The following is a 20,933-nucleotide window of genomic DNA, read 5'->3' as shown; positions in this document are numbered from 1 at the left end:
TGCACCAAACCTGGCTTCCCTATTAAAACATCCTGACAGCGAAATATTTGAGGAGCACTGGTATAATATACCAACAGGTGATATACCAGGTCATAATTCCAAGATTGAGGGAGAGCACTAGGCTGTTGTGCTTGGGGACACGGGGACATTGGGTGAGCCATGGAGGGGAGAGAGCTGAGACAGAAGGCTCTGGGAGTATCAGGGCCTGGGGCCTGGACCACAGTTGGGGTGCTGGAGTCCCAGCAGAGGAGGGAGGGGGACATGGTCTCCTATTGCCTTCGGATCTGTTCTGAGAGGTAGAACATTTCTAGATCTAAGAAGTGGGGCTCAGGGCAGCTCAGGAACTAGTCCAGATTTGTGCAGCTCGTGTGCAGCCATCAGGAGCAAACCCTGTTGGGCGTGACACCAAAGTCCACTCCTGGCCTTTCTAGCATCTTCCACAGCTACAGGATCAGGACAGGCCCCACAGGGCCTGCTTGGTGATAGAGGCAGGGCAGGAAACCTCCCCTCTCTGGGGGTGTGGGGAAGGCCATGATGGGGGCCAGGGTTGAGGGGCAGCAGAACAAAGGCCGTTTGTGAGAGGGAGGTCTCTGGCTGGCCCCATCGGGCACGTTGGGTCATCAGTCTGGAGTGCAGGCACGGGTTAATCCAGGCTGCATGCCAAGCATGGAATTACTGCTGGAGTGGGGGTGTGGTTCTCAGACCACATCTCCATGGTGGGTTGTTCATGGCCATCTGGCCTGGGGAAGTGAGAAAGGGATCCCAAGGAGTATCTTTCTGGAACTATAGGGCAGGGCCAGAAATGTTCTTATCCTCAGAGACTTCCCTCCCCCTGGGGAAGATGGGGGTGCTGGTGGTTTCCTGGGATGGGACACACTCAAGGGGAGGACTCCAGTTGATATGATGCCAGTGGGCTGAGAAAAAGGACAAAGGCTCCAGCCACAAACCTGCTTTGGTGGTCAGAGTGCCAGGGGCCGCTGGGGAAACCCTCCCTTGCAGCTGATGACATGCCAGGGCCAGAACGGGCCAGTGGCAGGAGAAGGGACTGGTTTCTCCTGGGGACAGTCAATGGTGGTCTGGTATTAGTTGTGCATGATTTAAATCTGTCATAGACCCCACCAAATGCAGTCTGCTTTTTATTAGCACCAGGCTCTGGAAATCCTAAAAAAAAAAAAAAAAAAAAAAAGGATCAATGATAAAAATACTCCTGTCTGTTGTAAACAATGGCAGTAGATACTGTTAAATTTTAATTATATAGATGCATGCTTCAAAATAGCATGTTTTGCTGATGTACAGACTCCTGAGATGTGGTCACCCAGACACGGGGGGGGCTCAACTATGAGCATGTGTTCGGAGAGTGAGTGTGTGATGATTTGGAAGCATTCAGGCAATGGAAAGTCAGCTTAGTGTCTCTGACTGCTTGTGGCCCCACCTGCTCTTGTGTTAGGCAGTGGATTTGAAATAATCAATAATCGCACCGTGTTTCTGAAGATGGAAGGAGTACAACTTGACCTACTTTCGTTCTTTCCATGGGACCACGTGGAGTTTTTATGTAGGCTTAAAATTTAATCCAGTGAAAATAAATATGCAAACTCGGAGTGAAATGCTTTTTGCTTGGTAAGCGCACATTTTTGTTCATTTATAAAATATTTCCATTTTTGTGATTACTACTGGAAATGCTTGTCCTGTCGACAACAGGGCTCTTGAGCACGGATCCTGAGTGTCTGACATGCTAGGTCTGCCACTGGGTTGAAGCAACCACAGAAAGAGCTGGATGGGGTCTGAGAAATGAAGCCCTAAAGAAGGTGACTCTAAACCCCAGGTCAGAGTAGGAGGCAAGGCTGGGCTGGGGAGGGGTGTGCTGAAGGCACAGCTGAAGTAGGAGTAGGTAAGAGGTCCAAACTGAGGCTGTGGATAGCCAGGTTCCAGATAGCGCCCAGACAGGATGGGGGTGCGTGTGACTGGGAGGAGTTTACCAGAAACTTCTACTCCCACTTTCTATACATCATATCTCCGTTAATATGACCCATGGCTGCTCCTGCTTGGTGGACAGACCTACCACTCCGGGACAGCAAATGATGACTGCTCTGCCAAGCCCTAACTCCTTCATTCTTTGTCTGCACTTATTTGTCTAATGCCAAGGGCAGGACTGGATGGTAGAGGGGGCCTAAGGGCGTGAGCAAGTCCCAATTGAATGCCCTCCCACCGTGGGCACCCTCTCTGCCACCCTCTGCAGACTGGGCTCCTCTGGGACTTCTCACCCTGCCCTTCTCCAACCCTTTCCCTCTGGTTTCTTCTTGGATATCTTCACTCTCCTGTCCCCAAGGCCTTGCCTCCATCCTCTTGCTTTCCCCACCAAGATCTGGAAATTTCTCTCAATCCCACATGTTCCTTTACCCTCTCTCGGATTCTGGTCTAGAGCACTCCCAAACCTGGTTCTGGTCTAGAGCACTCACTTGAGTTCCAGCCCCAGTCCTGGACAGAGCCCTGATGGACAGTTATACTCTGCATGTCCATCCTGGACTCACCCTTGCTCTCCTCTCTTCTCCCGGATGTCCCCAGTCACCATGCTCAGCCAGTTCTGCCTCTGCCATAGCTATCCAATGTCTCACCTCTCCAGCCCTCAGTCCCCGCTCTTACCCTGGGCTTGGGCACTATTATCATACCTGCCTGCTCCGTCTACTCCACCCAGTGGCCCCCACTCCTCGTCCTAAGCACCACTTCCAGCACATTCCTGTTGGGTTCGTTGTCAGTTTCCTGCTGCACTCTCACTCCTGGGCTGGGCTCCGTGAAGAATCCACAGGCAAATAAAGACGTCCTCCCCTCCCTGAGGGTCTCTCCAACAGTGGAGTAAAGAGAACCAGCCCATCCCACGCTCTCTTCACCCGTGCCTCCTCCTTCCTCCCTTCCTTCTGTCCCTCTGGCCATCTCTCCCTTGCTCCATCCCCCTTCCCATGACTTTTCCTCCCTTCTCCTCCATCCCTCCATTTTTCCACCTGTTCCACTCTCCATCCTCCCCTCCATCCCTCCATCTCTCCCTCCATCTCCCTCCATCCCTCCCTCTGGCCACTTATTTATTCATTTTACCCCATTTTGTGCCAGGCCCAAGGCTGGTTGTGGGGGCTCAGACATGACTCAGGTGTGGTCTCAGGGAGAGGGACAGTAAGAAAACATGATGATCAGAGCTATGAGAGAGGACCCATGGGGCCAGAGGACCGATGCCTGAGCTGGGTTCTGAAGGCTGAGTAGGAGTTTACCAGGGAAAAGGTGAGGGAAGGGCATCGAAACAAAGGAAACAGTATCTGCAAAGGCAAGAGGTATGAATGGTGTGGTGTGCCCTAGCTGCACAATCTAGCCAAAGGGGAAGATGCATGGGGGATGAGGCGGCGGGTGGGGGAGGGCTGAAGCATTTCCCACGGGCCTTGAAGGCCAGCCTGATGCAGTCAGACTCCGTCCTCAAGGCACTGCAGCTGAGAAAGATTTCCAGGCAGGAAATTTCTGTGGGCAGGTGCATGTTTCCAGAAGAGCCTTATGGCCTATGTCTGGGCAGATCAGAAGGGTGCCAGGCAGGAGCAAGGCAGAGTGAGGGGGTGCACAGGGTTCCAGGTGACCCAGGGGAGAGACAGTAAAATAGGAGAATCGAGCTACGAGCAAAAGAGCTGCCCTCATCCTGTTGGCAAAGGACCAGTTGTGGGGCTGGGCAGACGGTAGTGGGGACCCAGGAGCAAAGTGGGATGGGGATGGGTTGTACAGGTGTGTCACCGCGTCTCTCTTCAGGCATCCAGTCACCACTTACACAGTTAGGTTTTCATTCCGTGTCTGTGATGCAACATGGGTTCAAGTCCCAGCTCAGCTACTTAACTTCCCCCTTACTTTCCTCCACTGTAAAGTGGGGAGATAGCTTCCATGTAAGGGCTCACCAGCTCAGCAGTTGTTGAGGGGTGCCAGGGAGGGAGAGAAGGGCTTTGGAGAACCATGCAGACCCTGAGGGCACAGGTCCCATCTAAGGGTGGGCTGCTGCTCCGCTCCAGCCATGGGAACCCAGACCAGACCCGACTGTCTGACTTTCCAAGAGAATCCAGAAATACAGATCTGGCTGTATCCTGCATTTCAAAATATCTTCTCAGACAGCAAAAAATGTATCTGAGGCCCAGATCTGGGTTGATTAGGGGTTGATCTGGGAAGATTAGCTGGGTCATGCTGACGAGTGCCTCCCTCTCCCTCTTCTGCCCTCCCTCCATCCTTCCTCTTCTCCAACACATGCCTCAGCTCTTCTGCGCTAAGTCTTCTCCCCGTGTCCCAGCGGGGATACTAAGGGTGGACTCACTTGTTTCTTTGTGCAGAAAGGAGCACAAACGTATAGGACCCCAAACAATCAGAAGCAGGGTCTCAAGCTGATATTCACACACTCAAGTTCACAACAGTCAAAAGCTGAGAGCAACTTGTGCCCATCGACAAATGAATGGATAAACAACATAGACATACGATGGAATTTTCTTCTGCCTTTAGAAAGGGGGAAACTGTGACTCGTGCTACAACATGGATGGACCTCGGGGCATTATGCTCAGTACAAGTAATCAATCACAAATTCTGAGTGATTCCCTCTTTATATGAGGTTCCCTAGAGTTGGCAGATTTCTAGACACGGGAAGCAAGCTGGTAGCTGCCGAGGGGCTGGGGGAGGAGGGAATGGGAGTCAGTGTTTCACGGGGACAGAGTTTCAGTTTAGGAGGAATGAAAAAGTCCAGAGATGGATGGCGGGGAGGGTCGCGCAACAGTGAGAACATCCTTGGCGCTCAGCTGCACCCTTGAACAGGGTTAAGATGGTCAAGTCTCTGTTATGTGTATTTTGCTGCAATTACTTTAAAGAAGTGGCAGTGATATTCACATGGGGCAGGCCAAGGAGGCTGGCATGGTGTCGCTGGGGCCATTCCTGGTGTTCCCAAACCTCCCGGGCGCCTACCTCTGCAGCAAGATGAGAACTCTGCCTAGCCAGTGAGTACATCTAGTCCCACTGGGGCAGGGACACGGTGCCGTCCTGCCACCACTGCACACGGTCCTGGGCCTGGCATGGGAGGTGCTAAGGGACGCTTGTTGACTGGAGGAGTGAATTGGTATGGAAATGAGGCGGGCAGGTTCAGCCCAGGTCATCATTTTCTGTGGAAGTTGAATTTCTAGATCGTATATGGAAACTGAAGTGTGTATGTATGCTTTATCAGATTAAGAAAGCTACTTTGAGGGCGCCTGGGTGGCTCAGTGGGTTAAGCCACTGCCTTCGGCTCAGGTCATGATCTCAGGGTCCTGGGATCGAGTCCTGCGTCAGGCTTTCTGCTCAGCAGGGAGCCTGCTTTCTCCTCTCTCTCTGCCTGCCTCTCTGCCTACTTGTGATCTCTCTGTCAAATAAATAAATAAAATCTTTAAAAAAAAAAAAAAGAAAGCTACTTTGAGAGGTTGACTTCACGAAATAGATTTTTTGCACGTACCTATTGAGACGATCATAAGATTTTTCTCATGCTGTGGGATAAACGATACTTGTATGTAATATAGTACCTTTTTAGAGATGGTTAGATTTGTTTATTGATGTTTGTTTAGGAATTTTTGCCTCTGTGCCTCTGGATGAGACTGGCCTGTGCTTTTACCTTGCTCATCCTTGGGGGAAATTGATTTCTCAGCACAGCCCTGCCCCGGAGACTGAGGGCCCTGGGTAGGGTGGGGGCCCGGTGTGAGCATGAGCCCATCTATGTAGCCTGGAGGGCTCTGGAGGTGGGAGGTTCATGATGTGTGTGGTTGGTGGTCACCGGCAAAGTCACTGAGGGGATAGTGACTTTGTCCCCCCAAGTCAGCACAGTGGGCCGGGGTCTGGGCGTGCTGGATGGGAACAGGGTTTGGGGGCAGAACCTAGAGTGCTCAGACAGGAAGAATGAAGTTCAGGCCACGGTGGACTTAAAATCTCCTCCCCTCCCCATCTCTTCCCTCTAGACTTGGATGTGGCCTGTGGCCCTGGACAGGGCGGGGAGGGTGTGGCCTGTCTTCCCTGCTCTCCCTGCCCTCTTTTGCAATCTAGCCTGGGGAGGCAGGAGGTTGCAGGGAGGACGGCCAGCCTCTCTCAGTCCATCCCTGTTGCCTCTTGGGCTGCACTGCGGGCATCCATCATGCGACCTCCATCTCCACCAGCACATTTCTGGGCACATGGGGTCCTTCCTGAAGCACAGGGAGAGCCTTCTTAGGGGGACCCCTTTTTGCAAAGAGCCCCTGGCCCCAGTTGGATTCCTTCCAATCTGCTCATTTCCTGCCCCCAGCAGTGTGCCCTGATGCTGTGGTTCCCCCATAGCCCCATAGCCAGGTATCCCTGTAGGGCAAGGAACTGGCAAGGACATCCACCCCTGGCCCGCTATTGTAGTGCCCATCAGTGGGCTCTGGCAGGCAGTCCTCATGGCTGCTCCCTGCCCCACTCCATCTCTCCCATTCTCTTCTCTCCTGTACACACAGGCCCAGGACCCAGGGCTCCTGGCCCACTGTAAGAGACGATGTCCAAACTGGGAGTGAGGCACCCCATCTCCCCTCCTTGCAGATGTACCCAGTCCCTTGGCAATTTGGCTTTTGACAGGGCTTTACTTTGTTTTGGGGTGGGGGAGGGGAAGCTTGGTTCTTGCCCCAATAGCAAGAGTTCACCTCCCCCCTCCTCCTGGGAGTCCACATATGCAGGCTGATGGGGTAGGGCACAGGGGTTCCTGGGTGATGGCTGGAGCTACAGGCTGGGTCTCTCTTCTACTGGCTTCTGGTTTTCTTTAAAATGTGGGTTTGGGGCTCTTCTTGGTTCTCAGCTCTGGGTCCTGGTCACTAGCTTCTGCTAAAGCAAAAGTCTCAGCACCCAGGGCAGCAGATGGGCTTATATAAATGGGTGACTTGCCCACGGTCACATGGGGTACTCTCATCAGATCGGGGACCAGCTTCCCTTCTCTGGATTCCCAGACAGGGACAATCCCTCCATCATTCCCTCTTGTCCTGACATTTAGGGATACGAAAGATGACTTGGGGCAAGGATTTGAGTGCAAGTGGTTTTTCTGGGCGATGCTTTCAGAAAGCAACATGACCATGTGAGGCAGGGGAAGGAAAAGGAAGAAAGCCCACAAAGGGTATGTTTGTGAAAGAGTTACCATCAGAGACAGCAGGGACTCAAGCCAACAGGGGATTCTGTAGGGACTGCACAGGACACACCTCAGAATCGCCAGGCACGGGCTGAGGAAGCTAGGGTGTTTGTCCACCAGCCCTACACCTTATTGGCTGAGGCTGCTCCTGGAGGCCTTCATAGCAAGGCGACTCAGGGCTGCCCCGTAGGCCAGGTGCCCTCCCGCCAAAAGAAGCCACCTGCGTACAAAGTGACCACGGAGGCTTCAGTTCCCTCCCTCCGTGGGCTGAGAGGTGACAGGCGGGGCACAGAGGTGTCTGCCACAAGACCACTCTCCAGCCATCCCTTTAGAGTCTCAATAAAAACAAAACCAGACCGGGAATGGAGTGGGGACATCACGGCTTACCACACAGCCCTGTCTTTGATTAACTCCTTATGCCTCGATCCTAAGTGTGTGCTCGCTGGATTTTCCACAGATCAAACAGAGTCATGAAGGTGGCACTCAGATCAAGAAGCAGAACCCAACCAGCCCCCTGAAAATCGCCGTGGTGGTCCCTTCTTGTTGCCACCTCCTTGAGGGGAACTGGACCTGCTCCTAACTTCTAACAGCAAGAGATTCGTTTTGCCCTACTTTAGGACTTCCTAAAAAACAGACTCCTCCGTGTGTAAACTTTTGGGCCTGACTTGCGCTCAGAGCTGTGTGGTGAGCTCTATCCCTGTTGTTGCTCGTGGCCAGAAATCGTGTGTTTGCCCTGCTGTGGCGGGATCCAGCTGTGTGAACACACGACGACCCGCATATTCATACCGCTGCTGCCAGACGTCCGAGTGGTTTCCAGCTGGGGCAGTTATGGACGGTGCTGCTCTAGGGACTGTCTTGTCCGGACTTCTGGAGGACACATGCTCTCCCCCTCTTGAGGTAAAACTCAAGAGTGGAATTTCTGGATCATAGTATGCGCATGTGATCAGCTTTAGTGAATCCCACCAAATAGTTTCCTAAAATGATGGGACCATGTGAACCCCCCCACCCCCACCCCTGCGGGCGGACAAAAATTCCGGTTGCTACACTTCCTTGCCCACACTTGGTCTTTCCATTGTTTTCCTTCTGTGACTTCATGGCTTTTTTTACAGTCTCCATGGGGGGCCACTCCCACCCCCAGCCGTTGCCCACATTTCAATGATGAGAAGACTGGAGTCTCAGAGAGGGGAGTCCCTCACCCCACATCGCACAGCTTGCGGCAGGCTGGGAACTTGAGTCAGAGTTCTAGCAGATTTCCAGATGGGAAGTGGTGAGTAGGGTTGGGGCCTCCTCCTCCCCTTGAAGTTGTCCAGCAGCCCTGAGATGACATCCTGTCCCTTCTGTCCGTTCTCTGACTTGCTGAGGGGAAGCCATATTGCGCCATGTGTTCTTGTAGGAAGGTTAGGGTGAGGTTTGCTGGAAGACAACCCCCACTCCACCCCACTGAAGACTGCCCACCAGGAAAGGCAGATGACTGACAAGCATACAGGGAGGACACTGTGGTGTGCCTCAGGGCAGTGGATAGCTGGAGTCAGGCTGCCCACGTGTGGTCTAGCCTCTACCTCTCCTGGCAGAGCCGAGGGCTTGTGATTGTGACCTCCAAGCTTCCCAAGTTCTTCATATGTTCAACAGGCCCAGTGGCAATGCCTGCCTGGAGGGTTGGCGTGAGCCTTGCAGGAGACAAGAAGGGAACACACTTCCACTGGCTCCCTTGGCCCCCCACGGGAGACTTGGAGGAGTGCAGCCAGCAGGGGGTGGGGGGGGAAGAAAGGGAGCTCTCCTCAGAGTCTGTGGCATTTGGCACTCTGGGCAGGGCCTGGAGTTGAGAGGGGCGCTGGGATGCTGCCTGCACGCCTACCCCCTCCTCCCACGTGCTGGCATGTGGTTTTGTTCAGCTGGAGCCAAGCTGTTGGGGGGGAATTTCCGTGAAAGAGCCTGGGAACAAGGCCCCCTTTGTCTGGCCTGGGGTCTGCCAGCTCCCTGGGCCTGAAATTGTAGGTCAGACAAGGCTGACCTACAGGCTGACCATCCAGGGGCACTGTCTCTGATAGGAAGTAGGCCAGGGCTCCCCTCTTTGAGATGGGAAAACGGAGACAGAGAAGACAAGAGACTTTTCTAGGAAGCTGAGTCTGCCAGCTAGAAGCCAGCTCCCCTCCTCTGCCCTCCCTAACCTCAGATCCTAGTGGTCCCTGGGTCCCTCCAGGGTCTGTGCTGGTGCAACCACTTCTCTTTAAGTCCCATGCTGCCCCTGCCATCCCTCCCTCCTTCTCCCTCTTCTAGAGTTTTAGAAAGCTGGCTGACTGCAGCCACATTCCCAGTTACCAGGAATAGGAGCCTGCAACAATCACTGTCACTGTCACTTCCTGGGAGTTTGTTCTTCGTTCTTCAGGGAGTTTGTTGTCCAGTTTACAGCACAGGAGTGCTGACCCTGAGACAGAGTGAGCAGGCATTGTGCCCCTACAGTTGGGGTGGGGGTGGGGAGAAATCAGGAGGGCTCCCAAGAGGAGGTGATGTTTTAGCTGAGACTTGAAGGCTGAGAAAGAAGCAGCCAGGGAAGGATGTGGGGTCAATGGGGAGAAGGAGGGGTTTTCTGACAGTGCCCCAGCAGGAGCAGGAGCTGGAAGTTTGCAGAGACAGGGTTCAGGCAGGCAAATGGAAGAGGGGAGGGAAGAATGTGAGAAGAGTGTCAAGAAACAGCTCCTATCAAGAATGGAGACGCAGATGGGAGCCAAACCACGGTAGGGCCTGGCTAGCCAGGCTGCTGGGCGTGAACTTTACTTGGAGGCCCCCCGGGAGTCACAGAAAGGCTTCAAGGCAGAGAGTCACATGGCTAGACCGTGCTGAAGAAATCAGGGATTTCCAAGAAGAAACAATGTTTTCAGGGGCAAAAGCCGTAAGCAGAACTTTTGTAAAAGAGGAGAGGAAGACGGCCAACAAGCGTAGGACAAGACGCCCATCCCTGTTAGTGACGAGGGACGCGGAAATTAAAACTGCCCGAGATACCATTTCACACCTACTGCAGGGGCAAACGCCAACAAATGTTTCTGAGGAGGTGCGGCAGGCAGCAGCAGCTGGCAGCCCTGGTACAAACACTCTGAAACAAGGGTTTGGCATGAGCTGGTGAACTTGAACATGTGCACACCCTATGAGTCAGCACTCCCTCTCCTGGCTGCTGGCCCTGGAGGACTGAAACAGATGTCACAGGAAGACTGGGACGAGGAGAGCTATGGCAGCCTTCTTTGTCATTTGAACGAAAACCCAGAAAACAACCAAAAGAGTCACAAACAAGACAGTCCCTCGTGTTAGCCAGCCAGTGGAATACTATACAGCACTGAAAAGAAACGAAAGTCAGCTGCAAGCGCTGTCAGCCAGCTCCCATCCACACGACCAGGATGTCTGCCAACAGCGAGTTCAAAAACAGTCTGACCTCCATAACGATTTGAGGATGCATCAATTGGGGAGACCTTGCAGCCAGGGCGGGGTGCGGGAGAGGATTTCTAGTCTCTGTCTCTCAGAGTCCCCAGCTCTGGTATTTTCTCACAAAACCGGAATCCAACTATGGGCTCGTGTGGCATTCCTGCCTGCTGGCTTCGCATTTTTGCAATGGGCGGACCCTGCTTGTTTTATTATTAGTCACCAACCACAGGCGACGACTCTCCTATCAGACCCATGTTGCTTCCACGGTGGCTGCGCCTGGCTTCTGGTACCTAGCCTAGCATGAGTCAATGATGTGTGAAGTCCAGGCCTCTCTGGGCTCTCACTGGTTGGACTGCCAGGGCTGGGGGCGGGGGGCTCCCTTGGCCCAGAGCCAAGCACTGACAAGCTTGATGAAGTCCCCTTGTGAATGTTGAGGCTTTTACAGAGAACATGTTTTAAAAATATGTGCCATTATCTGACAGTGTCTGAATCCAATGTAGACAAAATCAACTTAAAGTCCAAGGCTGCAAATTCACCCACCCCATCGGGGCCATTCACAGATTTCTTTCCAGCATCTGGCAACAGCCTAAGTTTCCATTTAGAAGTTCACCCTACCCCTTCAGGCTTTTAGGGTAGAGCTTAGGACCTGGGCTGAGCCAATCAGCACAGCCCATTCCTCTGGCTGCAGTGATTGGTTCAGACCTGAGCACCTGACTTCAGCCCCTCCAATCTGAAAGGTCTTTAAGTTGAGAGGATTAGTACTTCATTTGTCTGGACTTTAAGGGTTGTGTGCTGGACCTCCTGGAATGTTTGGTTACTAGAAGAGCATTTTGGCAGAAAAAGGAGGAGAGGAGAATTGAGGGACAAGGGAAGAGAAACTTGTTCCTGGAAACGTTTGAGCACCTGGATCCAGCTATGCTTGAAGTCCATCCCTCTACTCTTTTATGGAATTCCCTATCTCCCTCTTTTGGCTTAAGCCTGTTTGACTCAAGCATACTGTGATTTGCCCCAGAAAGTCCAGACCAGCACCCCTTCCAGCTAATCAGTGGCATATCCTGAGCCAGAAGCTGGGGGAGTCATCCCTGTCCCTCCCTTTCCTGGCTCCCAATATCCATCCTTTCCTGAGCCCCACCCCAGTTGCAGGGCCTCACCAAGTTTATCCATCCTCAAATTGTTACTGAGTCTGGGTTGTTTTTAAACCTGATGTGAACAGACATACTGTAAATATTCCCATGAGCATTGGTGAGACACCCGTGTGAGCATGAGTTCTTTCCTCTCAGTATCTATCCTATCCTACCACTTCCTGAGGCCTCCACACCCATCTGAACCCCCTCGTCTCCCACCTGGACTCTACCACCTGCCACCTCAGGGGCTCCCTTTAAAATCCTCCAGGGACTCCTTTGCTCTCAGAAGCCACACTGAACTCTTCCAGCAGCCCACCGAGGGCCCCTCAGCTTGCACATCACTCCCCCAGGAGCACGTTTCTGGAGCACTTACTCTGGGTCTGGCCTTGACAAAGTTCTGCTCACCTACGAACTCACGTAACCCTCTTGAAACCTGATGATTTAGGCATCCTTGTTGTCCCCACTTATAGAGAAGGAAATGAGGCCCAGAGCGGTACGAGCCTCCCCAGGCATTGTGCAGCTAGGACCCCCTAGGACCCCCAGGCTCTGCGGGCTAACCACCAGCCCACATGGCCTCCCCTGCACTGCCTCCTCAGGGTGCTTCTTGCTGGGTGTTGGTGAGGTTGTTGAATTTATATCTGTCTCCTGCAAGAGTGTGGGCTCCCCGAGGGCAAGAGGGAGTCTGTCCTCCTGCTGGACCTTGGTACCTGGCATGGAGTAGGTGCTCAGGGAAGATTTGTCGAGTGAGTAATATTAGCCAATATTCATTGAGCACTTGCCATGTGCAAGCCACTTCCTAAGCACTTGCCATATATTGGCTCACTTAGTCTTTCTGACAGTGTGTGCCAGTTGAAGGTTATTTTATAGCTAGGAGCACCAAGTCATTGAGAGGGAACATCCCCAGGTCACACAGCTAGTAAGTGACAGAGCTGGGATTCGAACCCAGGTTGCATGGCTCCAGAATCTGTGTTTGTAACCACACTACACCTGCCTGGGGGGACAGATGGATGGACAAACACTGAGAACAGATTCTAATGGGGGGGGGAGGACAGGATGAGCAGAGATCAGGGATGTGGAGCCAAGACTGGGCACTTATCCCGAGCATGTCAGGAGGCCAGGGCTGGACAGATGGAGATACAGAATTAAGACACACCTCACCAGGGACCTTTTTGGCTTCCTGGGGCTGGAGCCAGTTGGCTGGTGTGTTACAGAGAGTGTGGGTCCCCCACCCTCCTGCTGCCTTCTCTGGGCCTCAGTGAGGAGAATGGAAGAAAGAAGAGGCCTGGCAGGTTCTAGGGAGATCTGCACGGGCTGGAAAGAGACCAGAGGGCAGCTCAGTGTAGATGCCCAGGATAAATGGGCTGGTCTGCTTGAAGGTTCCTGAGCCCCAGTGGGTTAGCACAAAGCCAAGGAGATCTGCATGTACAGCTGGGAAGTGGAGAGACTGGGAGTCAGTGTGTGTTGGCAATTTAAAAGTCACCCCAAATAAATACTTCTACATCGGGTCACATTACCTGAAGTCTAAAGGTTGGAATGTGGAAGGTGAAGCATCTCTTTGGGCAGTGCAGACCAGCGCTAGGTCTAGTGCTCAGCCCCGGGCTTAGCCCTGGGAGAGGGACAGGCTGTGTTGGGCACAGGGTAGCAGAGGAGCTGGGGTGACTCTGCATGGAAAATAGCAGCTTTTGCGGGGCGTGGACGGGCGCTGACTGAGGAGGAGCAGGCCAGTCTGGAGTGCCAGGGAGCACGACCAGAACCGAAGAAGGAAGTCCCCTCTAATTGTGCCGAAGACTTTCTGTCAACACCTAAAGTTGCCTGAGGACAGACGCACTGCCTCCCATCCCATAGCTGAGTTCCTGGCTCCTTCCTCTGGATTCAGCTGGGGTGGGCGGTCCTGGGCTCCTCCCATCCAGGGAAGGGGGTTCTGACCCTGTCCATCTGACATTCCTATGGCCTAGAGGGGCCCACGGGTTTCAGAGTTGAAGGAGGGAACACAGAGCCTGCTGAGCTGGGGTTCCAGGGGAAATGCTATGGACTGGGATGCCCAGTCTGAAGGACTTGGTACTCCTGGGGGCCACGGGGCTCTCCCCAGCTTTCCGGTGGGAAGGACGGAGCCTGGATTTGGACCAAAGCTCAGCTATCTCTGAGCCTCAGTCTTCTCACCTGTAACGTGGGCACAGCATTTAACCTCCTGCATGACGGAGAGGGATGCGAGAGAGATGGGCGTAGCTAAGCTTCATAAATGTGTGACACAGTGGCGACGACTTTAGTTACTATCTTTTTCATTGCATGAGTTTTGGTCTGCCAAGGAGTCCATACTAATTTTGCCAAGACAGGATAGATGTGCAAGGACATTTCTGGGGGAGAGAGCAGGAGAAGGCAGGAGAAACTCAGGCCAATGCAGCACAGACACTTGCTACCAGAAATGGGGAAGTAAGCATGCTAGGGACTAAGAATCTCAGAGCACGAACAACTCCTGAGAGCTCCAGGCAGGACGACGGGGAACCCTCAGCCAGCCTCCTGCTGGCGGGAGGAAGTCAGGGTCTTGCTGGAATGATCCTGCTTTCGTAGCCACTATGGGGGGCAGCTCACTGTGGCCTCAGCAAAAATGCAGAAGTAAATGTAGAGGGATAGGCAGCCACCTGTGCTGCTGAAGCAGGAGATCTGAGTGGTGAATCTTCTTGGCAGCCATAATCATGGTTATTCTAAAATTTCGATACCCAAGGACTGCTCGGGCAAGCCCTGTCAGGTAACCAGAGATTATTTGCAGTCTCAGAGGCCAAGATTTGTTATTGAAGCAGAAATGTTTTCCCTCCGCCTGTTCCTAGAAAGGGAGGCTTCCAGGAATTACTGGAGATTTCTGCCCCACAGCCCGGCCGTGCACTGGAGCAGCAAGCCACCAGCTCTGTGGGATTGGGTGGCCGGGGGCCTCGGGGTTAGATGCGAGGGCAGCAACAAACACAAGATGGAAGGATGAGTGAATGAATAAGGAGCCCTGAGGGTCTACTGTAGAATGGGCGAAAGGCTTTATGAGCACAAAGAAAACAGTGGTCAGTTTTTCCACACCCCATCTCACAAGTTCCCTATGTCAGGAAACACATCACTAAAGTTAGAACAGAGTTGTCTGCCTCACGTACTTGGAAGACAAAGGGCCAACATGCCCTCTGGCTGAAGAATTATTAAAAGCTGTTGAGCTAAAGGGGCGCCCGGGGGGCTCCATCTGTTAAGTGCATCCCACTCTTGGTTTCAGCTCCTGTCATGGTCTCCGGGGTCCTGAGATCGAGCCTGGCCATGGCTGGTGTTCAGTGTGAGTTTGTTTGAGATTCTTTCCCCTCCTCCCTTTTACCCTCCCGCCCCTCCCCTGCTTCCCAAACAAATAAATAAATAAATAAGTAAAATCTTAAAAAAAAAAATTGTTGAGCTTAAGAGAAACACTTCAAGAGGGAAAATGAAGAGTATGTGTGGGAGTTCTCAGAAGAAACCCAAGGGGCTAGTAACCATTTAAAAAGGCAGTCACCGTCAAATAACAGAATGCCCTCTTCCCCTAATAGGCTGACTGAACATCCCCAGGACTGAGGCCAGCGTGTGGGTGGTGAGCACATGAAGAACGAGCCTTCGGACACAGGACTGGTGGGAGAAGACTTGGACATGTCTCTGGGAGTGTCCTTGGATAGTTGTATATCCAAATCACTTGAAAACATACATGCCCTTTGCCCTGGAAACTTCTTGGAGGTGGACAAACGTCTGCATACATAGATTCAAGGATGTCTTTCAAACCGGTTTTTATAATAAAGGAAACTAGGAATGATCAGCGAGGGCTCAGTAAATCATGGTGATGGTAGACTGTGGAATATTCTGTTGACAGTGATCCTGTGGGTCCATTATTGATGTAGAAAAATGGTGACAATATATCACATTAAAATGGAGCAGAAGGGGCGCCTGGGTGGCTCAGTGGGTTAAAGCCTCTGCCTTCGGCTCAGGTTATGATCCCAGGGTCCTGGGATTGAGCTCCGCATCGGGCTCTCTGCTCAGCAGGGAGCCTGCTTCCTTCTCTCTCTCCGCCTGCTTCTCTGCCTACTTGTGATCTCTGTCTGTCAAATAAATTTTAAAAATCTAAAAAAAATAAAAAAATAAATGGACAGAGAACAGTGTTCATTATAATTTGATTGTGTAATTTTATTTGCATACATCCACGCGTACATCCATTCACACACACATATATACATAGGTCTAGAACAAAACTGGTTGGAAGAGGTTCTCTTGTGAAGGTAGATTTGCTAGTATTAAATGTTCTATTGTCTGTTTTCCCCAGCTTATGTATTAAGATCAGAGTCAGCCTCTCCCATTTCACAAATAGGAAAACTGAGGCTCAGAGAGGGTGGGAGCCATGCTAAGACCAGGCCTCCTGTCTCTGAGCTACTTTTGATGTCCTGGGGGCCCCTTTCAGCCCTGTAGGTCTTCATTGTGTGGCCTCAGGCAAATCCCTCCCTCTCTGGGCTGCTCCACCAGGAAAGGGGCTCTGAGACCCCTCAGCCTGGTTTTCCAGCCCACTGGGGAGATCCCAGCCTCTGAGTTCAGTGCCCCTCGCCCCCTTGCCTTTGCCCTTGCAGGGAGAGCTGGGTTGAATGGCAAGGCTGAGCCAAGTCTTGTCTAGGGTGACCAGAACTTTTCAGAAGTGCCAGAAATTTCATCACACCAGGCAGGGAGATGGGCGGGGGTGAGTCACTAATGAGCAGAGTGAGCTGGGCCTTGGGAGGTAAGGGTTGACCATTCCCAGATGGGAAGCGCCAGGCTGGGCAGCTTTCCTGCACTCAGCAGACAGCTTGGGAAAATGCAGAGAAGCCCCAGAGTGGAAGAAAACTTGTAATGGTTTTCCCACCTCTTCTCTCCACACGTCCCCTTCCATGTGCTTCATTCAGCCCCTCCAAATGCTCTGCCAAGAGCCCATCTAGTCCCGGCTCCCATACCCGTGGAGGAATGATCAGCAAGGGCTGATCTAATGATCAGCGAATGATCACCCGTGGACGTGCCCCACGCCTTCCTTTGCAAGAGCAGGGAGAAACAAGCAGCCTCTGGAGCCAGACTGCCCTGGGCAGAGGCCCTGGCTATGCTGCTGAGCCCGCTTCTTTGTAAAATGGGGGTAATAATATCCAGCATCTCTAGGATTGTTTCAAGGATTAAATGAATGAATGAACCAATAGAAGGTGTCTATTCCAATGCTTGGCACACAGTGGATGGTGAACAGATCTGACTTTATTTTTCATTCCAATCATTGTCCCCTTTATTTAAGACAAAGCGCCTTTGGAGAGAGTCTGGACATCATAAAATCTGATCCCCAATGGCTAACTAACCCCAGTATCTGAAGCAAACCTCGGAAGTGCAGACACCAGACTGGGTAGGTAACATTGCCTTGATGAGATGAATTCCACTGGCCAAGAGTCTTGGGTGCAAGTAATAGAACCCCAGTTTAAATTGGCTGAAGCCCCCAAGGGAATGTATTGGCCTTTGTAACTGAAAACTCCAGAGGGGGGTTGCCAGGTCAAGCTATAATCAGGTGCTTAAATGTTGTCAGAAAGCTGTCTCTCTCTCTCTTTCTCTCTCTCTCCTCTCTACTTTCCTCTGAGCTGGTTTCCTTCTTAGTGGGTTTTGCTAAGAGGTGGCTTCCATACCACAGGCTCATACCCATAGCCGAGCCATGCGCCAGAAGAGAGCCTCTGTCCCAGGCTCTGAGACAGATATGCTGCCTTAACGAAAGGGGCTCCTGGGGCCACCTGGGTGGCTCAGATGGTTAAGCGTCTGCCTTCGGCTCAGGTCATGATTCTGGGGTTCTGAGATCAAGGCCCACATTGGACTCCCTTCTTCCTCTCCCACTTCCCCTGCTTGGGTTTTCTCTCTCTCTCTCTCTCTCTCTCTCTCTCAAATAAGTAAAGAAAATCATTACAAAGAAAGAAAAGAAAGAGGTTCCTCCCTTCAGTTCCTTCTCTGAATAGATTACTTTAGTGGGGCACACCTGGGCCAGATGACCACCGCCCACCCCCGCTACCAGCCAGAAAGGGGGGATCAGCTCCATCTGAAAAAAACACATGGACTCAGAATGGAGAGAAGAGGCTTGTGGGCACGAGGCTCAGGAGGCTGGTCGCTGGTAGCTGGAACAAATTGCTGAGACAGCGGCAGATGGCCCAAGTGTTCATGGCGGGGGTGGGGGATGGGGAGTGAGGTAGGGGCCCTCTGGACCACGAGCTCCTGGGGAAGGCTGGTGTGCACTCAGTATGTCCATGACTGGCTTGCTGAGCGTTCGAGCCAGCTGTTGAAGGGGGGCGCTAGTTACTAGTTAGGTATAGGTTAGGTGGCTATAAACGAGAGATCCTGAAAGACTATGGCTGAGACATTTGAAACAGTATATTTGACTCTTCCATGGGAGAATCTAGGCCAGGTATGGTGCTCCATCTATGAAGCTCGGGGGCTCCTTCCACCCAAGTGTGACCTCCCCCCCACCCCATGCAAGGCAGCTTTTCCAGGTCTCTATCCACCACCCAGTCCTTACTCAGCCGGCAGGAAGAGGAAAGGGAAGCAGGAGGTCACATCACTTCTTCAATGGCCCATTCAATGGCCTCACACTTCCTACCTGGCTGCCGTGGAGGCTGGGTCTGCGTAAAACGTCTGCGGTTTTGTTTCTCACGTGAAGGGTGGGGTGTGACTGGTGCCTGGTGCCTTGTACCTCAGATAGAGCAGTCTTCATGGTGGATGAAAAGGCGGGGAGGTGGGGAGTTTCCTGGTGTAGAGTCAGCTTTTTGCTGGGTTAAAGAGTAAAGTCAGGGATGTGTGTGGGGGATGAGGCTGGAGAACCAGGTGACGTGCAGACTAGACTGGGCCTGACCTGGGTTGCAGGGACTGATCGCGTACCCACTGACTGCACACTCCATTCATGTCATCTGGAGCAGTGGCCCTAGGCCTGGAGTGCGTCTGCTGATGATGTGGCCCTCTCCTAGGGGGAGGGATGAGTGGAAGAAGCCAGCACAAACACTGGGGTTCTGGGCCACTCGAGTGGGGAATCCCAGGGACTGGTGTGAAGCCTGATGGGCTCCAGGTGGACGCATCTCCTTGATCTCTCTTTGGTCCTCTCCAGAAGGGCACAGCTGGAAGGAGAGAGCCAGAGGGAAGTCCTTGGCAGTAACTTCCAATCTACTGGGGATGAAAAATAACCGATGTCCCCCCCGCACCCTCTGGAGACTCAGTTTTAATCGTTCTAGAGTAGAACATAGACACTGGTATTTCAAAAAAAAGCCCCTGGGTGATTCGAAAGGACTGCCTTGGTTTTTATTTTTCTGTGTTTAATTTAAGTAATCTCTACACCCAACGTGGGACTCAAACTCATGACGCCAAGATCAAGAGTCTCCCATTCCTTCAGCCAGATGCCCTGAGGACTGCTATGTTCTAAAGCCTGGGTCTGGCCGCTGCTGTCCTGGGTCTTCGCTGGCCCACAGGACGGCAGGTAGAGAAAGCCTTCCCCAGGTGAGGAGAGCCTCCATCTTAAAATCACTGCCCACCCTCTTTGAATATCTTTTCTGTATTTGTGGAATGCTCTCTTTCGGCAGCAGCTGGGCCCAGACACCCACTTTCTTAACCTCCTTGGTGGCCAGGCACAGGCAGCTGTCTCACACTGCCCAGTCATTGTGATTACAGAGGGTGCCGAAGGGGAGGCAGGCGCGATGAGTAAGTGGGCCCAGTGTGGAGGAAGGCGTGTCACATCAGCCATCAGAAGCAGCAGGAAAAGTTCTGGTGGCAAGATTTGGGGCACTGTTGCAGGCTCATGTTAGTTTAGGCTGTGTGCAATTGACAAAAACAAATATTTAATTGAAAGCTCATCACATGCCAAGCTTCGCTTGAAGCATCTTAACTTCCAAACAATCCTATGAGGCAGGAATTGTTTTATAGATGAAACCTCTGAGACTAGGGAGCTGAAGCCACTTGCTGAATATCACCCTGAGGAATATGTCTTTAAATCAAGGCCATTCAGGGGCACCTGGGTGACTCAGTTGGTTAAGTGCCTGCCTTCGGCTCAGGTCATGATCTCGGGGTCCTGGGATGGAGCCCCACCTCGGGCTCCCTGCTCAGCAGAGAACCTGCTTATCCTCTGCTCTTGCATGTGCTCTCTCTCAAATAAATAAAATCTTAAAAAAAAAAAAAAAAACAAGAAAACAAAAAACAAGGCCATTTGGCTCCAGGGCACTGCTCCTAGACCCTACTCCATTGTTGTATGGGAGTGTTGTTATTATTGTTATTCTCAGATGCCGGGAGAAATGCGGGGTCCTTCTGGAGGCTACCAAGGGAGGATGCAGACTTGGGAAGCCCAGTAAATCTCCTCCCCAGCCTGGCTGGCCAGGCAGTGCAGGTGTGTTCTGAGCCGGCCAGCCCTGGCGCCTTGGTGCCTGGGGGGGCTGCTGAGATTGTCACTGATGTTAATAACTCCGCTGCCCACTCTGAGCACTGTTTGTGCCTTATCAGCCCAGAACTTCCTCCAACCGTGTCTCGGCCAGGCCCCGGGCCCCAAATTCCTGGTGGGTGATGTCCGCTCTGTCTGTGATAACAGCCCTGGCAGGACTCCGAGGAGTCAGCTGCCTTGGCCACATCTGCAGCTCAGATAACAGGGAACGACTGAAGTGTCTCCACTTTATCTTGTGAAAGTTGGCCAAGTCTTGGGTTCCCCCCGGCTGCAAAGGTGAGGCAAAACCTTGGCTCACTGCCTCTCCTCCTGGCTTGGGACTTGCAGGGGGTGGGGATGGGGATGGGGAGAGCCTCATCAGGGGACAGTGGCTTACCTAGGCACAAGGGAGGCAAGGCTCAGCGCCTTCTAAGCCCCAGAGCTCTTCGATTGCTAACAGAAGGAAAGATTCCATCCGTCACTCATTCATTCATCAGACATTTACTGAGTACTCCCTCCCGCTAAGCCCTGTTCAAAGTACTTTTGATGTTTTATATTTATATTTTGATTTACTTAATCTTCCCTGATATCATTATGCTCATTTTACAGTTGAAGAATTCAAGGCCCAGAGAGGTGAAGTAACTTGCTCAAAGTCACACAGCTGGGGAGTGGTGGGAGTCCTAAGTACAGGCTCTACTACCTGTAGTCATTTATAAATGAAGAAAAGAGGTCAGCTAGTGACAAGGACTTTCAAGAGTAGAGAGGGTAGACAGGGAAGGAGGGGCAGTGGCGACCTGCACTGGGGTCTGAGGGAGGACTTCTCTGGAGT

The 20,933-nt window shown here is 52.4% G+C and overlaps 1 long non-coding RNA gene across 1 annotated transcript; it reads left to right on the top strand.

The window, feature by feature from the left end:
• The first annotated feature begins 6,766 nt into the window (after positions 1-6,766).
• Positions 6,767-15,816, top strand: LOC132009903 (uncharacterized). Its single transcript, XR_009402087.1, has 4 exons — positions 6,767-8,044; positions 8,257-8,414; positions 14,933-14,989; positions 15,234-15,816. It is a non-coding gene; the product is annotated as an uncharacterized LOC132009903 (long non-coding RNA).
• Positions 15,817-20,933: the final 5,117 nt, after the last annotated feature.

The sequence above is a fragment of the Mustela nigripes genome, chromosome 2, assembly GCF_022355385.1.
Source record: "Mustela nigripes isolate SB6536 chromosome 2, MUSNIG.SB6536, whole genome shotgun sequence".
NCBI classification, from domain to species: Eukaryota; Metazoa; Chordata; class Mammalia; order Carnivora; family Mustelidae; genus Mustela; species Mustela nigripes.
This window is presented reverse-complemented; position numbering and strand designations above follow the sequence as displayed.